Source organism: Bufo bufo, chromosome 4, assembly GCF_905171765.1.
Source record: "Bufo bufo chromosome 4, aBufBuf1.1, whole genome shotgun sequence".
In the NCBI taxonomy this organism is placed as follows: Eukaryota; Metazoa; Chordata; class Amphibia; order Anura; family Bufonidae; genus Bufo; species Bufo bufo.
Window position 1 is genome coordinate 313,825,926 of NC_053392.1, and position 18,096 is coordinate 313,844,021.

Consider the following 18,096-nt stretch of genomic DNA (forward strand, 5'->3'; position numbering starts at 1 on the left):
CAGTACCTCGTTCATTGGAAGGGTTATGGTCCTGAGGAGAGGATGTGGGTTCCGGTGTCGGACATTAAAGCCACTCGCCTCATCAGGGCATTTCATAGGGCTCATCCTGAGAATGTTGGTCCTGGGTGTCCGGAGTCCACCCGTAGAGGGGGGGGTACTGTCACTACCAGAGCTTTGGGACGTTCTCACAGCTCTGTTTCTCCACCCCTGTGATGATGTCACTACTAGAGCTGGGAGGAGTTCTCACTACTCTGTTTACTTTTGGTTTCTTTCACCACAGCTGTCCTTCATGTGTTTGATTTTCCTCTCTTTATATCACCCCTCCTCCTATGATAGGATGTGGATTATAGTTCTCACTTCAGTTGTAGCTCTGGCTTTAGTTTCTTCACTTGTAGCTATCAGTTCACTGGACCTGTGTTCTGCTGCAGCTAGCACTCCGGATATTGCCAGCCTGTCCTTGGATCCGTCTTCTCTGCGGCTGCAACACCGTCAGCTAAGTGTGCAGACATTGTTGTGTTCCTGTTTATTTTCTGACTGGATCTGAGGTGGCCACGGTTCCCTCCATATACTGAGTAGGGCACTGGTGGCCGTGCCCCTTCCACTATTGTAGGGGTTACAGTGGTCATTAGTCTTAGGCACGTGGGCATGCCTCTTTCCGCCATTTGGATCCGGGCATGTGCTTTAGCAGAATAGGGAGAGCGTTGAGGGTCGGACAGGGGTCACCCATTATCCTCCCTAGTTCTGGGTCCAGTCAGTAGCTCTGTACTGTGTATTACTATTGTTGCCCACATACAGCCGTGACAGTGTATTTATTTTATTGTTTTTCATTGCTGTTTTCAGATTAGAAAATTAGTTCTATGGAGAGAAAAAAATCAGTTTTTAATATAGAACAAAAAGTGACTGCACTATGTCTTGTATGATATAAATATTATTCCACATTTTCTACAGGTCATAGTCCATTCTTTAACCTCATTATTTACCTCATATTTTACTTCTTCCAACACTCATTAGTCATTCCTATTTAGTTGAAGTATAACTTCTTACCTCATACAAATTTGATAATACTGTTATATGAAGTGATTTGTTTTTTCAGAGGTGGAATGATTCATATTTCTAATGAATTAGTAAATGGTTGTAACCTTTCAAATACTGTGGCATGATATCAGACAATATTTTCATTAATTTAACACCCTGGACTACAGTATAAGTCACACTCAAGTTAAGATCACAGAAATGTGCTAAAAACTACATCTGACTTAGAGTAACACTTCCTTGCCTTGATATTTTAGAATAGTGAATAAGGTTAATGTAAATTTCTCAAAGGATATGGGGTAGTAGAGGTGTTACTTCACACTTTCTTGATGGTTTGGGGTGTCAACTAATTGCATTCCCTATGTAATAACAATTCTGGATAATCTATTCTTATGACTCTACTATGGACAGTTTGTTTATTATTCCTGCTAAAAGTCATGAATGAATTACTCGCAGTTTGAGGTGACGGTCCAGATGAATGTTACCAGTTAAGAGAGGGGGTGTCCCTGCACAGTCTGGCACTGATTGGGTAGTGTCCTTCCCAGCACATAGACTATTCACTAACACACATCTAACTAGTAACACCGATCTGGATCTTCACAGCAAACTGCAAGTACTTAATAAATAACTTCTAGCAGGAATAATAAACGAATAGCAAAGCATAATTTTATAAGAATAGATGCTCCCGAACTGTTATTACAGCAGGGATGCAAGTAGTTACTAAAACAGACATGTCAGTAGAGTTTATACAGTAGGTCCTCTTTATTGATACCAGTCCTAGTAGTCTGGAGTAATTAAAGGGTTAATGCTTGTTTCTCAGTGCGCCCTTTTTCTCCCTCTAAGGCCTCATGCACACGGCCATTGTTGGCCGGTGCCTATATTGCGGCGCACAAACAGCATTAATGGGTTCGCAATCTGTAAGGTGTGGTGTGGAACGGAGGCATACTGTCAGTACCTTTGCACCACATGCACTACTTTTTTGCAGTGCGTGGACACCATTCAAGTGAGACGGTCGTGATCCTCATACGGCGGCTCTCGGTGCAATGCAATTTGCAGTCTGTAGCACGGGAACCGACCGTAGGGCCACCGTATGAGGACGCAGGTTCCTCTCACTTGAATGGTGTCCGCGCACGGCAAAAAAGTAGTGCATGCGGTGCAAAGGTATGGACAGTATGCCTCTGTTCCGCACCACACCTTCTAGCTTGCTAACCCATTAAAGGGGTTATCCGAGTTATGAGGGAAAAAAAATATATATATATATATAAAACTCATCAGGACTTACATATGCATTAGTTAAGCTTGATTTCTTAAGAAAGAAACCCATATTTACACCTTTTCATGGTTCTGTTATTGCTGTGTTTACATGCTGAAGTACATGTTGAGGGGGCGTATAACAACAATGACTGAGCTCTCCCTCATGAATATTTGTGGGCGTGAACAATCTGACCTTCCCCTCACCCGGCTATGCACATCCTAACTTTGCATAAACCAGTCACATGATCATCTCCCAGCTCACACAGACAGATCATCCTGTCACATTGCAGAAACACAGGCTCTATGTATCTAAGCTCTATGGCAGCTCTGTGTATCTAAGCTCTATGGCAGCTCTGTGTATCTAAGCTATATGGCAGCTCTGTGTATCTAAGCTCAATATATCTAAGCTCTATGGCAGCTCAATGTATCTAAGCTCTATGTATCTAAGCTCTGTGGAAGCTCTGTGTATCTAAGCTCTGTGTATCTAAGCTCTATGGCAGCTCAATGTATCAAAGCTCTATGTATCTAAGCTCTGTGGCAGCTCTGTGTATCTAAGCTCTGTGTATCTAAGCTCTATGGCAGCTCTGTGTATCTAAGCTCTATGGCAGCTCTGTGTATCTAAGCTCTATGGCAGCTCTGTGTATCTAAGCTCTATGGCAGCTCTGTGTATCTAAGCTCTATGTATCTAAGCTCTATGGCAGCTCAATGTATCTATGCTCTGTGTATCTAAGCCCTGTGGCAGCTCTGTGTATCTAAGCCCTGTGGCAGCTCTGTGTATCTAAGCTCTGTGGCAGCTTTGTGTATCTAATCCCTGTGGCAGCTCTGTGTATCTAATATAGCTTAGATAAATATAGGTATCAGATAGCTTAGGTACATAAAAGGTGTCATATATGACACCTATATCTTTCTAAGCTATATTACAGCCTTATCTATGTTGACTATACACTATGTAGTCACTGTCCCCCCTCCGCCCCATACACAATGCAGTGTCCCCCACCCCCACACCATACACACAATGCAGGGCCCCCACCCCCACCATGCAGTGTCCCCCACCCCATACACACAATGCAGTGTCCCCCACCCCATACACACAATGCAGTGTCCCCTCCCCCCATACACACAATGCAGTGACCCCACCCCTCCATACACACAATATACACAATGCAGTGTCCCCCACCTTCCTCTTCCTAGGAAACCTAAGAGCCCAGGCAGAAGCACATGTCTTTACTCTCCGGTGTAAACTGCAGGGAGGGCGGGTCTTTCATCTGATTGGCTGTCCTGACTTGCCTTCTCTTTTGTGTATGGTAATGACAGCCCTGCTGCGCTATTGTTATGCTAATGAGATCGCAGCAGCCAGATACAGGGAGAGAGGGGGCGGGCTCCAAAGGCTCTGACGTCTTGTTTACAGAGCTGGGCCACTCCCTCAAGCAGGGAGAAGCTTGTAAACGAGACGTCAGTGCCAGAGAAGGGTTGATGACGTCGGGGGTCACATGACCCAAATCAGCAGTGTGGAAACAGCGCAAAATCAATAAAGTGAGTACATTAGAAATGTATCTTTAATGATGTATAAAGCAGCCCTAACATATATTTTTTTAAGTTGGATAACCCCTTTAATGCTGTTTGTGCGCCGCAATATAGGCACCGGCCAACAATGGCCGTGTGCATGAGGCCTTAAAGACATGCCTTCAGCTAATCTTCATGAGGATTAACAACTATTCTTGATGTTAAAAATACAGGAACCCCAAAGGGCCTATTACAGTCATTGGGGTTCAGCAGAGTCTATATGGATATGTTAAAAATTGAAACCACAATGCCTCTGTTTGTTTTATCTTATAACACAAATATGTTTTTATTTATAACTTTTTATTACAGTTATTTAACCTGTTCCGGACACATGACATGCCGGTATGGCATGTTGTCCCGGTACTTAAGGACACATGACAAACTGGTACGTCATGTGTATTTCCGGTGCCGAAACAAGGTGCCTGCTCAAATCATTGAGCAGGCACCTTGGCTAAAAGCGCCCCCGTGTCAGCGATCGCCGCAAATCGCAGGTCGATTCAGACCTGCAGTTTGCGGCTTTTACATGCGGCGGCTGTTAGGGGGGACCCGATGGCATGGAAGGCAGTGCGATGCCTTCCTGAGGCATCGGCGCGGCCTTCTGGTGACGAGCCTGTGAGATCCAGCCCCCGGGATCTCACAGGCCGGAAGCTGTATGAGTAATACTCACTGTATTACTCATACAGCCAATGCATTCCAATACAGAGGTATTGGAATGCATTGTAAAGGGTTAAACCACCAAAAGTTGAAGTCCCAAAGTGGGACAAAAAATAAAGTAAAAAAAAAAAGGTGAAAAAATAAAGTTTCCCCCCCAAAAATTTTTTAAGTTTCAAGTAAAAATAAACAAAAATGTAATTTTCCAAAAATAAAGTTAAAAAAAATTGGTAAATATTGGGGGGCAAAAAAGTATACATATTAGGTATCGCCACGTCCGTATCGACCGGCTCTATAAACATATCACATGACCTAACCCCTCAGATGAACACCGTAAAAAAAAAAAACTGTGCCAAATAAACCATTTTTTGTCACCTTACATCACAAAAAGTACAACAGCAAGCGATCAAAAAGGCGTTTGCCCACCAAAATAGTACCAATCTAACCGTCACCTCATCCCGCAAAAAATGAGACCCTACCTAAGATAAACGCCCAGAAACTGAAAAAACTATGGCTCTCAGAATATGGAGACACTAAAACATGATTATTTTTTTTTGTTTCAAAAATGATATTAATGTGTAAAACGTACATAAATAAAAAAAAAGTATACATATTAGGTATCGCTGCGTCCGTATCGACCGGCTCTATAAAAATATCACATGACCTAACCCCTCAGATGAACAACAGAAAAAAATTAAAAATAAAAACTGTGCTAAATAAACCATTTTTTGTCACCTTACATCACAAAAAGTGTAATAGCAAGCGATCAAAAAGTCACACGCACCCCAAAATAGTGCCAATCAAACCGTCATCTCATCCCGCAAAAATCATACCCTACCCAAGATAATCGCCCAAAAACTGAAAAAATTATGGCTCTCAGACTATGGAAACACTAAAACATTATTTTTTTTGTTTCAAAAATTTAATCATTGTGTAAAACTTACATAAAGAAAAAAAAAGCATACATATTAGGTACTGCAGCGTCCGTAATAACTTACTCTATAAAAATATCACATGACCTAACCCCTCAGGTGAATACCGTAAAAAAATAAAAGCGGTGTAAAGAAAGCCATTTTTTGTCACCTTACATCACAAAAAGTTTAATAGCAAGCGACCAAAAAGTCACACGCACCCCAAAATAGTGCAATAAAACCGTCATTTCATCCCGCAAAAATCATACCCTACCAAAGATAGTCGCCCAAAAACTGAAAAAATTATGGCTCTCAGACTATGGAAACACTAAAACATGATTTTATATATTTTTTTAATAAATCATTGTGTAAAACTTGTATAAATAAAAAAAATTATACATATTAGGTATCGCAGCATCCGTAATAACTTGCTCTATAAAACTATCACATAACCTAACCCCTCAGGTGAATACCATAAAAAAATTAAAACGGTGTCAAAAAAGCCATTTTTTGTCACCTTACATCACAAAAAGTGTAAAAGCAAGCGGTCAAAAATTCACACACACCCCAAAATAGTGCCAATCAAACAGTCATCTCATCCCACAAAAATTATACCCTACCCAAGATAATCGCCAAAAAACTGAAAAAAATATGTCTCTCAGACTATGGAAACACTAAAACATGATTTTTTTTGTTTCAAAAATGAAATCATTGTGTAAAACTTACATAAATAAAAAAAAGTATACATATTAGGTAATGCCGCGTTCGTGACTATCTGGTCTATAAAAATACTACATGATCTAACCTGTCAGATGAATGTTGTAAATAACAAAAAATAAAAAACTGTGCCAAAACAGCTATTTCTTGTTACCTTGCCTCACAAAAAGTGTAATATAGAGCAACTAAAAATCATATGTACCTTAAAATAGTGCCAACAAAACTGCCACGCTATCCTGTAGTTTCTAAAATGGGATAACTTTTTTGGAGTTTCTACTCTAGGGGTGCATCAAGGGGACTTCAAATGGGACATGGCGTCAAAAAACCAGTCCTGCAAAATCTGCCTTCCAAAAATCGTATGGCATTCCTTTCCTTCTGCACCCTGCCATGTGCCTGTACAGTGGTTTACGACCACATATGGGATGTTTCTGTAAACTACAGAATCAGAGCCATAAATATTGAGTTTTGTTTGGCTGTTAACCCTTGCTTTGTAACTGCAAAAAAATTATTAAAATGGAAAATCTGCCAAAAAAGTGAAATTTTGAAATTGTATCTCTATTTTCTATTAATTCTTGTGGATCACTTAAAGGGTTAACAAAGTTTGTAAAATCAGTTTTGAATACCTTGAGGGGTGTAATTTCTAGAATGGGGTAATTTTTGGGTGGTTTCTATTATGTAAGCTTCACAAAGTGACTTCAGACCTGAACTGCTCCTTGAAAAGTGGGTTTTTGAAAATTTCTGAAAAATTTCAAGATTTGCTTCTAAACTTCTAAGCCTTGTAACATCCCCAAAAAATAAAATGTCATTCCCAAGTAGACATATGGGGAATGTAAAGTAATAACTATTTTTGTAGGTATTACTATATATTATAGAAGTAGAGAAATTGAAACTTGATTTTTCTTTTTTACTCAATTTTACCAGTGTCACAAATTACAATATGTGACGAAAAAACTATCTCAGAATGGCCTGGATAAGTCAAAGCATTTAAAAGTTATCACCACATAAATTGACACTGGTCAGATTTGCAAAAAATGGCCTGGTCCTTAAGGTGAAAATGAGCCCGTTCCTAAAGGAGTTAAAGGCTATGGACACCTTTGGTAGCATTTTTACAGGTAAATGGATGTATTTTTTGTGAAAATACAAAAAAATTCAGTTCGTCTTTGCAGCCTTTATGTGTTCTCATACATTGCAGACTGCTCAGTCCCGCTCCATGTAAAATCAGTCAAGCTCTCTAATGAGAAGGGCTACAGTTAATGTATATGTTTTGAAAACTGTCTAGTACGCCAATCTTATTAATGGCGTGTCACAATTTTGACACAAAATATTGGTGTAAGGTAAGCCATAGAGGTGGCATGAGAAAGTGAGTGTAAGATGTCAATCAAGATGTGTTATATTTGGAGCATCTGCTGCCTGCATCATTTAATTCTAAGATGTCTCAAAGATAAGAAATATGCCCCACAGATTTCTTTCAGACTAGCGTATGAGGATCCCACAGATAATAGATGTCAGGGTGCTAAAATAAGAATATTCTTATTCATAATATTGCTATAATAAATAATAATACATTATGTTATTACATATATTATAAATTAATCAAATACAATCTTTAATGTACTCTAGCACAAGTATTGATTATTTACAATACATTTAACCTGCTTATCTAAAGTTGCATATACTGTATGTCTAAATGTTATAGGGACATTTACTAAGGCTACTTTCACACTAGCGTTCGGGTGTCCGCTCGTGCGCACCGTTTGAAGGAGCTCACGAGCGGCCCCGAACGCATCCGTCTGGCCCCAATGCATTCTCAGTGGAGGCGGATCCACTGAGAATGCATCCGCCTGCCAGCGTTCAGCCTCCGCTCCGCTCAGTGAGCGGACACCTGAACGCGGCTTGCAGCGTTCGGGTGTCCGCCTGGCCGTGCGGAGGCGAGCGGATCCGTCCAGACTTACAATGTAAGTCAATGGGGACGGATCCGCTTGAAGATGACACAGTATGGCTCAATCTTCAAGCGGATCCGTTCCCCATTGACTTTCAATGTAAAGTCTGAACGGATCCGCTCAGACAACTTTCACACTTAGAAAATTTTCTAAGTTTTAATGCAGACGCATCCGTTCTGAACGGATGCGAACGTCTGCATTATCGGAGCGGATCCGTCTGATGAAACATCAGACGGATCCGCTCCGAACGCAAGTGTGAAAGTAGCCTAACCTACTTATGCCACTTTTGTGGTGTTAATAGGTTCCATATTTTGTCATATGCCGTTTGTCCAGCAAAATGTGCTACATTTCCTCCTTCATGCCACTTTTCAGAAGTCGTGAGAAAAGGGCTGTGCCCCAGGTGGGGAGTGGGCAGCCCCACCATTTTTATGCAGTTTTCTGACATGAAAAAAGACTTCAATCTATGGCAGCTATGTGGCTACTGTAGATTTAAAGGGGTTATCCGAGTTAATAAAAAATAAAAAATACACACACAGGGCAGAAGATCTTCCTGTCACATTGCAGCTGTACAGTACACCGCGTGTGTGCACTTAGGGGTAGGTAGAGGTAGATTATCAAAAGAAACATGTTCCACAAGATCTCCCTACCCCTGAGTGGAGCAGTTCATCCTTACCGCAAAGCTGAGTTCAGAAACGCGAGGTAACAACATAGCGGAGCTGAGTGCGGGATATTGTGGTAATATACAGCACTCAACTCTGCTATGTGGTGACCTCGATATTCTGCATTCAGCTCTGCGGTAAGGATGAACTGCTCCTTACGATTTCTGGTCGCGTTTTCACTCAGGGGTACGGAGATCTGATGGAACATTTTTGGCTGGAAAATCTACCTACACCTAAGTGCGCACGCGCAGTTTCGAGCATGTGCACAAAGTGCTTTTCCCACAGCGCTTCCATGAATTTTTGATAATCAAGTGGATGTGCGCTTGCAAAATGCCGCACAAACCCTCATCCAGCTGCTTTCTGTGTAGCCGCATCACTTGCGGTGCAGCCTCTTCACTTCCGGTATAGAGCTCTGGCAAGGTATAGAAATTTTCCAGAACACCGGCAGTGTAAAATAACTAAAGGACGGATCCGTCCTTCCGGTCTGCGCATGCGCAGACCGGGAAAACTGAGAAAAAGACTGCCAGAGGGATCCGTCCATCCACATGGCAAGTGGATCGACGGATCCATCCTTTCGGTGCATTCGTAGACGGATCCGTTCTTGCAATGCATTTCTAGACGGATCCGCACACGGATTCGTCTACAAATGTTGTCAGTTGACAAACCGATCGGCAGATTCGGCAGGCAGCTCCGACTACGGAACTGCCTGCCGGATCACACTAAGGCTCCATTCACATGTACGTTGTGTGTTGCGGACCCGCAAATTGCGGATCCGCAACACACCTGCCCGGCACCCCTATAGAAATGCCTATTCTTGTCCGCAAGCTGAAGATCAGGGCCGCGCTCCACAAATGCGGATGCGGACAGCACACTGTGTGCTGTCCGCATCCATTCTGTCACCATAGAAAATGAATGGGTCCGCACAATGCGGACCCATTTGCGGATGTGTGAATGGAGCCTAAGGGTACTTTCACACTAGAGGCAGAATCGATCCAACAGGATGTTCACCCTGTCGGATCTGCCCTGCCGCTATTTGGCCGTGCCGCTGGACTGCCGCTCAGTCCCCATTGACTATAAAGGGGACGGTGGTGGAGCTATGGCGCAGCACGGCAGTGCACAGCGAGCTGCCGCTTGACTAAAAGTACTGGATTTCCGACTTTTTAGGGTACTTTCACACTAGCGTTAGTGTGATCCGGCAGGCAGTTCCATTGTCGGAGCTGCCTGCTGGATCCGCCGATCAGTGTGACAACTGACAGCATTTGTAGACGGATCCAGGTGCGGATCCGTCTAGAAATGCATTGCAATAAAGGATCCGCCTATCCGCTTGTCATGCGGATGGACGGATCCCTCTGTCAGTCTTTTTCATAGTATTCCCGGTTTGTGCATGAGCAGACCGGAAGGATGGATCCGTCTATCCGCTTGCCATGTGGATGGACGGATCCCTCTGGCAGTCTTTTTCACAGTTTTCATGGTCTGCTCATGCGCAGACCGGAAGGACGGATCCGTCCTTCAATTGTTTTGCAATTCCGTATCCGCAAGGCAGCTCCGTCGTCGTAGCTGCGTGCCTGCTGGATCCGCCGATCAGTGTGACAACTAACAGCATTTGTAGACGGATCCAGGTGCGGATCCGTCTAGAAATGCATTGCAATAACGGATCCGTCCAGCGGCACCGTCAAATAGCGGCAGGGCGGATCCGACAGGGTGAACATCCTGTCGGATACGTCCTGCCGCTAGTGTGAAAATATCATTAGCATTATATGTATCTAAGCAATATCTATATTATTCAAATATATATTCAATATGGATATTGCTTAGATAAATATATATATTGGTGACAGATAAGGATTTTATATAGCTGAATAATGATGATGATAATAATGATGGCCAATTATTTATTTATATTTCCCAGGGGGTGTTCAATGTGTACTAGTGTGGGGGGAGGGGGGGGGGGGCAGGGCTGTAATAACGATCCCCAGATGCTGCAGAGGGGAACGTTTACAAACTGCCACCTCTCGCCCCAGTGAATGCAGGAGGGAATAACATACCCTGCTGCCGGAGAAGAGATCGCCTCGGCTCTCGTATGTACCGCGCATGAGCGATCGCATACCAGAGCCGAGGCAGTGAGAAGAGCTGGAGGGGGGAGGGCACCAGAGGCTCTGACGTTTCGTTTACAGAGCCTGGCCACTCCCTCAAGCAGGGAGACGGCTGTAAACGAAACATCATCAGCAGAGCAGGGCAGTGTGAGGAGAGCTGGAGGGGGGAGGGAACCAGAGGCTCTGACGTTTCGTTTACAGAGCCTGGACACTCCCTCAAGCAGGGAGAAGCCTGTAAACAAGACATCACCAGCAGAGCAGGCTTACTGACTTCGGGGGTCACATGACCCAGAACTGAACTGGCCAAATAGTGATAGATAGGTGATGAAAGTGATTTTAATAAACTTTCACTGGACTACAATAAAAGCAATTAGAATAGATGTATTTAAGTCGGATAACCCTTTAAGTGTGTCACACAGCATGGCCAGAAGATATGCCAAATATATGAGAGGCATGTGTATCTGCTAGTGTTGATCGAGCACCATAGTGCTCGGGGGCTCAGGCCGAACACATTGGGATACTTGTGTGCCCAGTATAATGGAAGTCAATGGGAGAACCCGAGCATTAAACCAGGCACCCCCTGTTCTGAAGAGGGGGGGGGGCATGGTTCATAGGAAAAGGTCAGAAATTGACGGAAACACCACTGAAATGGTTCAGGAACATCATGGGGAGGATGTCTGGAACCATCTTGGTCTCCCAGGTCGCTGCTGGTAACAATGTTGTCCGAGTAGTACGCCACTTTTACAGACTGACAATAATACGCACAAAACCGAAGATAAAAATCAAATTTAGAGGAAACGTTGTTAGGAAACATTTTTTCCTGTATATTTACTTGTATATAAAGTGCAAGTGCTGCCAAAAATTACAAGGAAGAGGCACTCCGATACAACCTGTATATCACATAAAGGAGGGCCTCATTCACATTGTGGTACAATTGTTCAGGTAATGGGACTCCTACACTCATAAAGCCTATGCACTAAGTGAAAGGGCTGCCAAAAATTACAAGGAACCGGCACTCCAATACACCCTTTGTTACACATAAAGGAGGGCATCATATACAGCCTTGAAAAATTATGATTGATGGCCTGCTGGTGACCCTCAAAACATTTGGAACGGTGGGCGGAGCTAGCGTCGGACTGAGATGGCCGCTGAATTTTAAGCTCCGCTGTGACGATTCCCCTAGCACGAGCCTACAGCCGCAATAAGTAGGAAGGATGATAAAGATCGGGAACTCCAGACCCGGGGAGCATTCATCTACCAACAAGTCGCAGATTGCGAGTGGCGACATGGACAAATTTATCAAAAAAGCTGCCTCTACGTTCGTGGCGCGGGAAACAAAGATGGCCCCGACACATCCCCATAAGGCTGGTGAGCGTACTTCAGGAAAATCGGACGATTACACAGATTTAGATGCATTATATGACCATCTGCAAATTCCACCGCTGAAAGTGGAGAACTGGGAACTCTTCCAAGACCTAGCGACATTACCAGATGTACCTACGGTGGTTCCCTTTGCTCCTCAACGCACACCTAAAGCTCAGAGAGATGGGAGAAGAAACCGACAATTGACACCGAAGAGACTGGCGCAAGATCCTTAATCCCTGGTTTCACACCCAGTATAAATTTCTGTCCACTCTTTCTACATATGTCAAGAGATTCCCCTAATCTCCCCAGGATACACTTTCTGTGTGTGTCCCTCTAAACCCTATTCATGTACCTGTCTCTTTAAAACACTGTGTACCCTTACAATGGGGTTAATATTGTCCCTTTGCTATTATAACTCCAACCTACCTTCTATAGTGCTGGGGGAGTCATTTATAGGTCCATAGACCATTTTCCCCCAAATGATCTCTTTTTACACTTACATTGTCGTTTCAATGTATAAGTTTGGTTATTGTTTTGTTTTATTCACCTCCATTTCTAGTACTAGGTTGTATCCGAAGTACAAGATTCCTTTCTATATGGTTTTCCTCTGTGTTTTCCTCTGGGCCTTTGCTCGTCCCCCGGATTGGTGGAACATCTGCCAGTGCAAGCTTGCATCTACCTGGATGGAGTTTTTTCCGCATAAAGGTAACCTAAAATACCTTAGTCCCCATGGCCGACATATTGCATCTTATAATGTTAAAGGTTTCAATTCCCCATCTAAGCGTAGCCAAATTTTCACCATGTTACGCAAATCAGGGGCCAGTATTTTGCTCCTCCAGGAGACACATTTTAGATTTAACAAATACCCCAATCTGTCTTTCTCGCATTACCCTCAGTGGTACCACTGTGGAGGGGGATCTTCTGCCTCGGGAGGGGTGAGCATTGGTTTCCAGAGGAGAATCCCCTTTAAATACATCAATCACCTTCAGGATGCGGAGGGGAGATATATCCTGGTAAAGGGGCACATAGGCCCACAAGTGTATAACTTTGTAAATCTCTGCGTGCCAAACACTAGATAAGCACATTGGTCTTCTAATATTTTGCCTATCATTAACTCCTTTAAGGAGGGGATTGTGGTGTTTCAGGGTCGGACTGGCTCACCGGGAAGCGGGTGAAATGCCCGGTGGGCCCCTTGCCTGTCTGCTTATACTACAGCCAGAGCCACCAGCAGGGCAGTTACTATACTTTCAGGCACCTGGCCGTTATCAGGTGCTGGACTGCAGCACTGGCACACATATCATTTTACTTTGGTGAAAGGGACAGCACAATACCTTGCAGCGCTTGTTCCTTTCTCCAAAGTAAACTTCACCGACCCGACATGAGCAGACAGCTCCCCCCTCCTCTCTGCAGTGTGATATTCCATCATGTGTGAGGAGGGGGCGGAGCCGGAGGAGCCGAGGCAGCAGCAGGAGATCATGGAGACGCTGCTCTCTCTGAGTCACTGTGCCTCCCTCCAGTATAAAGTTCAGTCCTCTTCTCTGGTCCCACTACTCCACACAGCAGAACTGGGGTAAGTTACTGTAGGAGGGAACTGGGAAGTTAGGAGAGTCCTGAAGCTGCTGCCCCTGCACATCTTGTGTCCCTGTTGTTCCAGCCCCTCACAGACCTTTGCCCAGTGCCCACCAACTATCTCACCTATACTTTATACAGGGCAAGAAGTTATGTCTCCCAGTGTCCCCCTCTTCCCTCTCATCAGTGGCATTTCACACTTTCCCAGCCCCTCACCCCCACATAATATGTAATGTCTCTGGAGCAGTGGCGTACACACAATCCATGGGGCCCCGGTGCAAAACTGAACAATGGGGCCCCCCTCCCCGTCGCCGCCCCCCCCCCCCCCCCCAACCTCCCTCCACCAGCAGCAGAGTTAGGCTACTCTCCCTCCTGCGTTAGGTGCAGATCCGTCTGGTATCTGCACAGACTGATCCGCACCTATAATGCAAACGTTTGTATCCGTTCAGAACGGATCAGTTTGCATTACCACGAACTAAAAAAAAAAAGATAATGCAAACTGATCCGTTTTGACTTACACTGAAAGTCAATGGGAGGCGGATCCGTTTTCAATTGCACCATATTGTGTCAGTGAAAACGGATCCGTCCTCATTGACTTACATTGCCAGGCAGACACCAAAACTAATCTGCACAGACGGATCCGCACCTATAATGCAAATGCTTGTATCCGTTCAGAACAGATCCGTTTGGCTGCAAGCAGCGTTTTGGTGTCCGCCTCCGGAGGCTGAACGGAGGCAAACTGATGCATTCTGAACGGATCCTTATCCATTCAGAATGCATTGGGGATAAACTGATCCGTTTTGGGCCGCTTGTGAGAGAGCCTTGAAACAGATCTCACAAGCGGACCCAGAAACACCAGTGTGAAAGTAGCCTAACTCTGCTACATTTCTGTAGCCTGCAACCTCTGACTGCCCAGTTGGGCTGAAACTACTACACCCAGCATGTTCTGGCAGTAATAGTAAATGGATATTGGTACAATTCTGAGCTACTAGTCTATATAATACAATATAATATTATGTATTATATAGACTAGTAGCTCAGAATTGCACCAATATCCATTTACTATTACTGCCAGAACATGTTGGGTGTAGTAGTTTAGTTTCAGCCTGGGCAGTCAGAGGTTGCAGGCTACAGAAATATAGCAGAGCTAGTTATAAAGCCAGCCCCTCTCAGCCCCCATCAGACCCTACTCTGAACTCACTGACCATAAATGTGGTGAGCAATTATGAAGACCTTTTTTTTTTTTTTTTTTTAACAAATCTTATCTTCACTTCCGGACCGGCACCGGCTTCTTCACGCTCTCCCGAAAGCTTTTCCGGCGCCTTCTCCCTGCTGCGTCTCGGTGTTGTGCGCCTACGCAGCCTAGGGAAACGTCATGTCCGGTGCGGCCGCCCAAAAGGAAATGACTAGGCACGTCGCACCGCCGCACCCGCACGGGGAGGAGAATCAGGGGGAGGAGACTCTCACTCAAGGAGGGTAGGGCTGGCCTGGCCTGGCACTGCAGCGCAGAAACGCAACACTGGGCGACAGGCCCCGGGACGGCCGCCCGGGTTAAGGCTGTTTCACACGAGCGAGTCCATTGCGGGAATCACGCTCCGTGTGTGAGTGTGATCCTCCGCTCTGGACTTGCAGGAGCGCACGGCATTATCATGATTTATAATGCTATGTGTCTCTGCTTGACCTTATTTCTACAGAATCATCCTGACAGCTTTATGTCGCTATGTCCAGAGCGGAGATTCACACTCACACACGGAGCGCGATTCCCCAATGGACTCGCTCGTGTGAAACAGCCCTTATACAGGCAGGCACAGCACTACTGCAGGGCAGGCCCGGGGTCCACAGGCAGCCGGGCCCCCTGGAGTGCCGGGCCCGGTCGCAACTGCGACCCCTGTATGTATGCCCCTGCTCTGGAGGTTATATCAGTACTGAAGCGATATAAGAGGAGCGGCTGATATCAGTCACATAGGATGTAATGTCTCTGAAGGTTATATCAGCGTTGGAGCGTTATAAGAGGAGCGGCTGATATCAGTCACATATGATGTAATGTCTCTGGAGGTTACCGTATTTTTCACCCCATAAGACGCACTTTTTCCCCCAAAAAATGGGGGGAAAATGCCCCTGCGTCTTATGGGGCGAATGCTGACATTTTTACATTGCAGGCTGCGATGTATGCGAGAGCGGGGAGGGACTGGGAGGAGGAGCTTGGGGCCGGCAATTGCGGCGGGGCCGGTGCAGTCACTGTACTCTAGCCCCGCCGCTCCAGTGCTGCAATATTCAAATATAAAATGTCTCATTCAATTAAAAGTGATTAAACATGCCCCCCCCCCACACTTTTAATATTACCATACACCCTAACAGCTTCTGTAGAAGGCAGGCCGAGCGGCCGGCAGCATAACTCCCTGATGTCACGTGCCTGTGCCACCTACTTTATGAATCAAGCAGGCGGCGCAGGAACCTGATGTCAGTGAGTGACCCGCCCGGCCTGCCTGCCTGCGTTGTACAGAAGCTGTTAGGGTGTACGGTAATATTAGGAGTGGGAGGGGATCTGTGGATGACAGTTTTATGGGGGACATCTGTGGATGGCACTGTTATGGGGTGGGGGGGTCTGTGATGGCACATATATAACAGTGCCATCCACAGATCCCCCTTAACAGTGCCATCCACAGATCCCCCATAACAGTGCCGTCCACAGATCCCGCATAACAGTGCCATCCACAGATCCCCCATAACAGTGCCATCCACAGATCCCCCTCCATAACAGTGCCATCCACAGATCCCCCTCCATAACAGTGCCACCCACAGATCCCCCTCCATAACAGTGCCACCCACAGATCCCCCTCCATAACAGTGCCACCCACAGATCCCCCTCCATAACAGTGACATCCACAGATCCCCCTCCATAACAGTGCCATCCACAGATCCCCCTCCATAACAGTGCCATCCACAGATCCCCCCCATAACAGTGCCATCCACAGATCCCCCCCATAACAGTGCCATCTACAGATCCCCCCCATAACAGTGCCATCCACAGATCCCCCATAACAGATCCCCCATTTTTATAGGGCAGGTTGTTACAGACGCAGTTACAATAATATAATTTTTGAAACAAAAAAAATCATTTTAGTGTCTCCATAGTCTGAGAGCCATAGTTTTTTTTATTTTTTGGGTGATTGCCTTAGTTAGGGTCTAATTTTTTGCAGGATGAGATAACTGTTCTAATGGTATGATTTCGGGGTGCATATACCTTTTTGATCACTTGCTATTACACTTTTTGTGATGCAAGGTGACAAAACTATTGGCTTTTTTGACACCATTTTTTTTTTTTTTTTTTACGTTGTTCACCTGAGGGGTTAGATCATGTGATATTTTTATAGAGCAGGTTTTTACGGACACGGCAATACCTAATATGTGTACCTTTTTTTTATGTATTAAGGTTTTACACAATAATATCATTTTTAAACCAAAAAAACTTGTTTTAGTGTCTCCATAGTCTGAGAGCCATATTTATTATTTTTTTTTGGGCCATTGGCTCATTTTTTGTGGGATGAGACGACGGTTTGAATGGTACTATGTTGGCGTACATACAACTTTTTTGATCACTTTTATTACCTTTTTTTGGAAGTAAGGTGAGCAAAATTTCAATTTCATCATAGTTTTTAATTTTTTTGGCGTTCACCGTGCGGGGAATGTAACATGACCGTTTTATAGATCGGGTCGTTATGGACGCGGTGATATATAACATGTGTAGGGAATTTTATTTTTTTAATTTTTAATCAGGGATAAATGTGTTTTTTTAATTTTTACTTTTTTATTCACTTTTTTTACATTTTTTTTTATCCAGACCCACTTGGTTCTATATAGTGTACTGCACTGTATTACACTCACACTTTGTCTGAACAGATCTCTGCCTTTAGCACAGATCTGTTCAGCACCATGGACAGCAGGATGCCTGAGAAGGCGTCCTGTAGCCATGGGAACCTTCCCCGTCTGCCACAAATGAGCAGACGGGGAAAGGGAGGGAGGAGGGCTCCCTCCCTCTGTCACCCCATCCTGTCCGGGGGCTGCAAAGGCACAGCAGCCCCCAGATGGGAGAGGGAGGGAGCTCCCTCCCTCTTCACCTCTTTCATACAGCGGTCCCTACGGACCGCGGCATGGAAGGGGTTAAAACGGCGGACAACTGCACAGATGTCCGCCGTTTGAATCGGAGTGTCAGCAATGAGCTGACACTCTGATTCAGCCGCTCGGCCATCCTGAAAATAAACGGGGGGCGGGCGGAAGATCGCGCACCTGCCCCCCACACTGCCGCACGCCTCCCGTCCGCCTCCCGCACAGCCCGCAATCC